The sequence below is a fragment of the Trachypithecus francoisi genome, unplaced genomic scaffold (assembly GCF_009764315.1).
Source record: "Trachypithecus francoisi isolate TF-2019V2 unplaced genomic scaffold, Tfra_2.0 Lachesis_group15, whole genome shotgun sequence".
Classification (NCBI taxonomy): Eukaryota; Metazoa; Chordata; class Mammalia; order Primates; family Cercopithecidae; genus Trachypithecus; species Trachypithecus francoisi.
In genome coordinates this window covers 86650970-86656969 of record NW_022681460.1, presented here as the reverse complement: position 1 = coordinate 86656969, position 6000 = coordinate 86650970, and positions in this window count along the sequence as shown.

Sequence of the window (6000 nt, the reverse complement as noted above, 5' to 3'; positions counted from 1 at the left end):
TACATTATTTTAGGGAGCAAAGGGACAAAGGGAAGAGTAGAAGACAAATGAGACCAGAAGGAAAGATGAAACTAACTCTCCCAAAAGTCCGAGACTCATAGAGGGATACAAAATCAAGGAACACATCTGTGTCTGCAGGCTGTAAGCCATCTCTCAGACATCAGTTCTCCTTAAAAGTATGGTATTCCACAGCAAAATAAACTATCGACAATGTAAACAGACAATCTACAGAAGAGTAGAAAATATTTGCAAACTATGCCTCTGAAAAAAGGTCTAATATCCAGCATCTATAAGGAACGTAAACAACTTTGCAAGAAAAAGAACCAAACAACCCCATTAAAAAGTGAGCAAAGGACATGAACAGAAACTTTTCAAAGGAAGACATACATGCAGCCAACAAGCATATGAAAATAAGCTCTGGCCGGGCGCAGTGGCTCACGTCTGTAATCCCAGTACTTTGGGAGGTCGAGGTGAGCAGATCATGAGGTCAGGAGATTGAGACCATCCTGGTTAACACGGTGAAACCCCGTCTCTACTAAAAATACAAAAGATTAGCCGGGCGTGGTGGTGGGCACCTATAATCTCAGCTACTCGGGAGGCTGAGGCAGGAGAATGGCGTGAACCCAGGAGGCGGAGGTTGCAGTGAGCCCAGGTCGCACCACTGCACTCCAGCCCGGGGGACAAAGCCAGACTCCGTCTCAAAAAAAAAAAAAAAGGAAAAAGCAAACAAACAGAAAAACCCCCAAACAAACAAACAAACAAAAACAAGCTCAACATCACTGATCATTAGAGAAATGCAGATCAAAACTACAATGAGATACCATCTCACACCAGGCAGTATGGCAATTATTAAGAAGTCAAAAAAATAACAGATGCTGGTGAGGTTGTAGAGAAAAAGGAATGCTTATACACTGTTGGTGGGAGTATAAGTTAGTTCAACCATTGTGGAAAGAAGTGTGGTGATTCCTCAAAGACCTAAAAACAGACCTGCCATTTGACCCAGCAATCCCATTATTGGGTATATACCCAAAGTAATATAAATTGTTCTATCATAAAGACACGTGTATGCATATGCTCATTGCAGTTCTATTCACAATAGCAAAGACATGGAATCAACCTAAATGCTCACCACTGGTAGACTGGATAAAAAAAATGTGGTACATATACACCATGGAATACTATGCAGCCATAAAAAAGAATACGATCACATCCTTTGCAGGAACATGGATGGGGCAGGAGGTCATCATCCTTAGCAAACTAATGTAGAAACAGAAAACCAAATACCACATGTTCTCACTTATAAGTGGGAGCTAAATGATGAGAACACATGGACACAAAGAGGGAAACAACAGACAGTGGGGCTTATGTGAGGTTGAAGAGTGGGAGAAGGGAGAGGATAAAAAAACAACTATTGGGCACCGGGTTTAGTACATGGGTGACAAAATAATCTGTACAACAAACCTCTGTGACACGAATTTACCTATATAACAAACTTGCACATGTACCCATAAACCGAAAATAAAAGTTAACAAAAATAAATTAAAGTAGATGTTCCTTGGTACAATTGACGGTGCTAATTCAAATTTGAAGAGATAGCAGAGCCTCCTTTTGATTATGGGGTCAAGACGATGTTTCTCTGTTTGAGACCTGCTAACCTTTTAAACCAGTGCTAAATTTTAAAAAACGATATAGCATTGCAGTGCCACACTTCCCTTAGGAAATCAACTGATTAAAAATGCAGAAAAAGTCTATATTTAAAGACTCTGACCTCCTCAGCAATTAGTGATGTGTAGGTTTCCCAGATAAAGTGAACTTCAGATCTTTGCATCCTACGTGCCGTCTGTAGCAGGACCTGTAGGGTTGTTTACAATAAGAATGCAACTGGCTGGGCACGGTGGCTCACACCTGTAATCCTAGCACTTTGGGAGGCCAAGGCGGGTGGATCACCTGAGGTCGGGAGTTCGACACCAGCCTAGCCAACATGGTGAAACCCCGTATCTACTAAAAATACAAAAATTAGCCAAGTGTGGTAGCATACACCTGTAATATCAGCTGCTCAGGAGGCTGAGGCAGGAGAATCATCTGAACCTCTGAGGCGGAGGTTGCAGTGAGCCGATATTGTGCCACTGCACTCCAGCCTAGGTGACAGAGCGAGACTCTGTCTCAAAAAAATAAAATAAAATAAGATAAGAATGCAACTTACATTGGTGTCACTTCCGTTTTTAAACTTGAATGACATGTACAACTCTTCCTAAATCCAGTTCTTTTTGTTTATCCACATGGTTTCAAAGACTGAAAAGACATAACATCTTCTCTAATGGAGGAAGGTTGTGGTCACATGATGCTGTTACTATCAAGAAATTCCATTTTCAAAAAGAAAATGGTAAACCCACCAGGCAATAAAAGGAAATTGGGCTTCAGTGGGATAGTCCCCAGGGATCTATCATTAGTGAGCCAAGATGACATGGCAGATACAGAAAAAATGGAGAAGCACCAGTAAGAGGGGTCAGAGACAAGAGGGGCAGCCCCAGAAACACCACAAGTAGAAGCAGGGGTACTTCAGCCCAGCAGCTATTAGAGAAACATCTCACACAAGGTGTAGAGCAGCATGATTTAGTGAATATTTGGAGAAACCACAAAAGATTTACATCAGTTAAAATCTGCACTGTCTTTTCCATTCTGAGACATTTTCCCATCAGTACCATTTTTCCTTGCTACAGCCTTTTAGAGGTGCAGCCTACTTTGTCCGTTCTTTTTTTTCAATTGTCATCATTGTTTGAAAATCTTGCTGAATTCTCAGGATTGTGAAGATGCGAATCAGATTGTACAACATATAAATAAGATCATGTCACTCACTGTTTTAAAGTCTTCTTTGGTTTTCCATCAAACCTGTAATCAAAACCTGAGTCCTGCGAAGCCCTGGATGACCAGGTCTCTGACTCCTTATCTTCTCTCATCAATCAGTATTCATCCTTTTTCTCATCTTCTCAGCTGGAAGGGCCGTCTGGCTGATCCCTACACATACACATACCCAGAACACTCTAGCTCAGAGTTTCTGCATTTGCCTTTTCCTCAGTCTGGTCTGCCCCTGCTGCAGATATCTGCAAAGCTCTTGTCTTATTTTATGCAGCTATCTGCTCAAATATTACATCCTAAAGAGAACTTTTCTGATATTCTATATAAAACCACACTGTCATCCCAGGATCACTGTCTAGCCTCTTACCCTACCTTATTTTTCTTCATAGCATGTATCACTTCCAAACATTATATTACGTATGTAATTTTTTTTTTTTTTTTTTTTTTTTGAGACGGAGTCTCACGCTGTCACCCAGGCTGAAGTGCTGTGGCCGGATCTCAGCTCACTGCAAGCTCTGCCTCCCGGGTTCACGCCATTCTCCTGCCTCAGCCTCCCGAGTAGCTGGGACTACAGGCGCCGCCACCTCGCCCGGCTAGTTTTTTTTTTGTAGTTTTTAGTAGAGACGGGGTTTCACCGTGTTAGTCAGGATGGTCTCGATCTCCTGACCTCGTGATCCGCCCGTCTCGGCCTCCCAAAGTGCTAGGATTACAGGCTTGAGCCACCGCGCCCGGCCTACGTATGTAATTATTATCTGCCCCTTCAGCACCTAAGTCATTAAGAGTGAAGACTATGGTCTGGAACATAGTAGTAGGAACTCATGAAAAGTGTGTTGAATAAAGGAACAAATAGTTGTTATCACAAGTTGATGGTTTCTGACATTCCTGTAGATGGTACCAGAGTGCCCAACAGCTTTGTTAGTTTTCCTTTTTTTTCTCTGGGGGTGGAGTTCATTGAATTGAGCTCAATCCTCAATCTTTTGCTCTTTTCTGGACCTAGTAAGTTCCCCTTTCTATGAAGAAGTCACTTACCTGTTGGAACTACAGGGAAGAAATTAAGAGGACAACCAGAGAGCCACAATTAATTCATATTTCATACGCTTTCAAATCTGAGTGACTCAACGTTGCTTAGCTTCTCATTTTGCAAGTGATTCACAAACACTTCCATCAAAATATCCCTTTTGCTGAGGAAAGTGGACTTTTACCTTTGTATCTACTGTACTATGAAGTGGGCACATAGGTCAAATCATTAGATGAGAATGCAGAATTTCTTGATACTTTGTATTTTATCTTTAAAAATCTATGATATTAAAAAAGTTATCTGCTATGGCATCTTTTAATTTCAGTTTAAAAATCTTCCTTCAATCATCCAGCAAAATTGCTGATCCAGGAGGCTGTACCACATTAACTCCTGACTTGCAGTAGCCCCTGGCAAACCACCTGTACTCCTGTTATAACCATTTCCCATAAGAGAGTATTTTTGCATAGGGAATAATGAGTATGAAGACAGGAGACCCGTGTTCTTGTGTTAGCCTTAACATTTGTTTGCTGCTAGATCCTTGGCAAGTTAAACTCTTGGAGCTCCAACATTCTAATGTCTATCTTCTCTCTCAATGTTAAAAAAAAAAATTCAAATCTCTAGTAGGTAATTGATCAACTTGTGAAGGAAAAACTTGCTGGTATCGGACACACTTCACTAAACACTGTAAAAGAGCATTACTCATGAGTATGTTTGGGTAAACTTTGTGAAAGCACAGTTGTCAAGTTTTTTGTTGGCGCATGCCAAAATTTTGCTTACGTTAGTAATGAGGACATTAACAGGAAGACAAAAGAGCTGATTTGGCAAGCACTTGAGAAATGAAGACTTACCTTGTCAGTAGGAAAAGAAATACTAAATTAGATATAAAACTAGTGAGTAGAGTTAATTTCTCCTATAGCAAAAATTTATTATTTTCTATCTGTTCTTTTTATCAGCTGTGGGTTGCTCATCAAATATCCTTTGGCAAAAAGCTGCATTTTCTTTGCCATAGAGGCAGAAGAATCTAAGTAGATAACATTTTCCCTAGCAAGATATTTAAAAATCAAGGAACTATTACCTTGCCTTTTTCTGGGTTTTGAAGTAAATTATTCTTTCACATATCTAAAAGAAGCAAATAGACAGAAGCTGCACATTGATCACACTTGCCAGAAGATTCCTTAAAACTTGCTTTTAGACACAACTGAGAGTTCAGGAAGCTTGCAATTCTGATTGCAGATCTCAGTAAGGATTCCAAAAATCTTGCATCTTAGCTGATAAATTCTAAGGTGAAATCCAGCTTTTAAATGTATTGTTGTGTGTACATGTCAGGAAAGTTCTGAAAATGTGAAGATGAACTTCCAAAATCTGTCATTTATCAGTAAGCTCCATCTGACTGCTGTGTCCACAGTTGACAGAAGAGGAAAAGGGCTTGATGGTTGTTGTTGTTATTTTTTTAAACTGTTCATTATCAAAACAATACAATTTCACTAAGAAAACTTGGAAAGAACAAAATTGTCTAAAATGAAAATTAGAGTAATACCCTTACTCTTCAATTTCATTCCCCATTGGTAGCCTCTATCCCGCCATGTCTTACACACACACACAGACACACACACATACATTTTAATAAAGATGAGATCATACTATACAAGATTCTACAAGTTATTTTCTTACTAACAGTGTCTCCTTGACACCTACCCATATCCCTGGATATAGATCTTTTCTGTCTAATGCTGCATGGTATTCCATTGTATAAACATGTTATAATTTAAGTAGTCTCCTCTTGATGGGCACAGAGGTGATTTCCAGTTTCACCGAGAGGTAGCTATCACAGTTGTTGAGAGCACAGCCCTTAGCATCAGACTGCATGGGCTCATGAACCCAGTTCCTCCACTTATGTACTTGGCTAAACTACTTAATCTCCCTTACTCCAGTTATTTCAGCTGTAAAATGGAGAAAAAACTAGTGCTTACTCTAGAAGATTATTATGAAGAGTTAATAGTTATAAAATGCTTAGAATAGTGCCTATTTCATAGTAAGTACTGAATAATAATTTTATATGATATTTTAATCACTATATACAATACTACAATCCACTGATTTTATATGTATCTAAATTTCAACTTTTG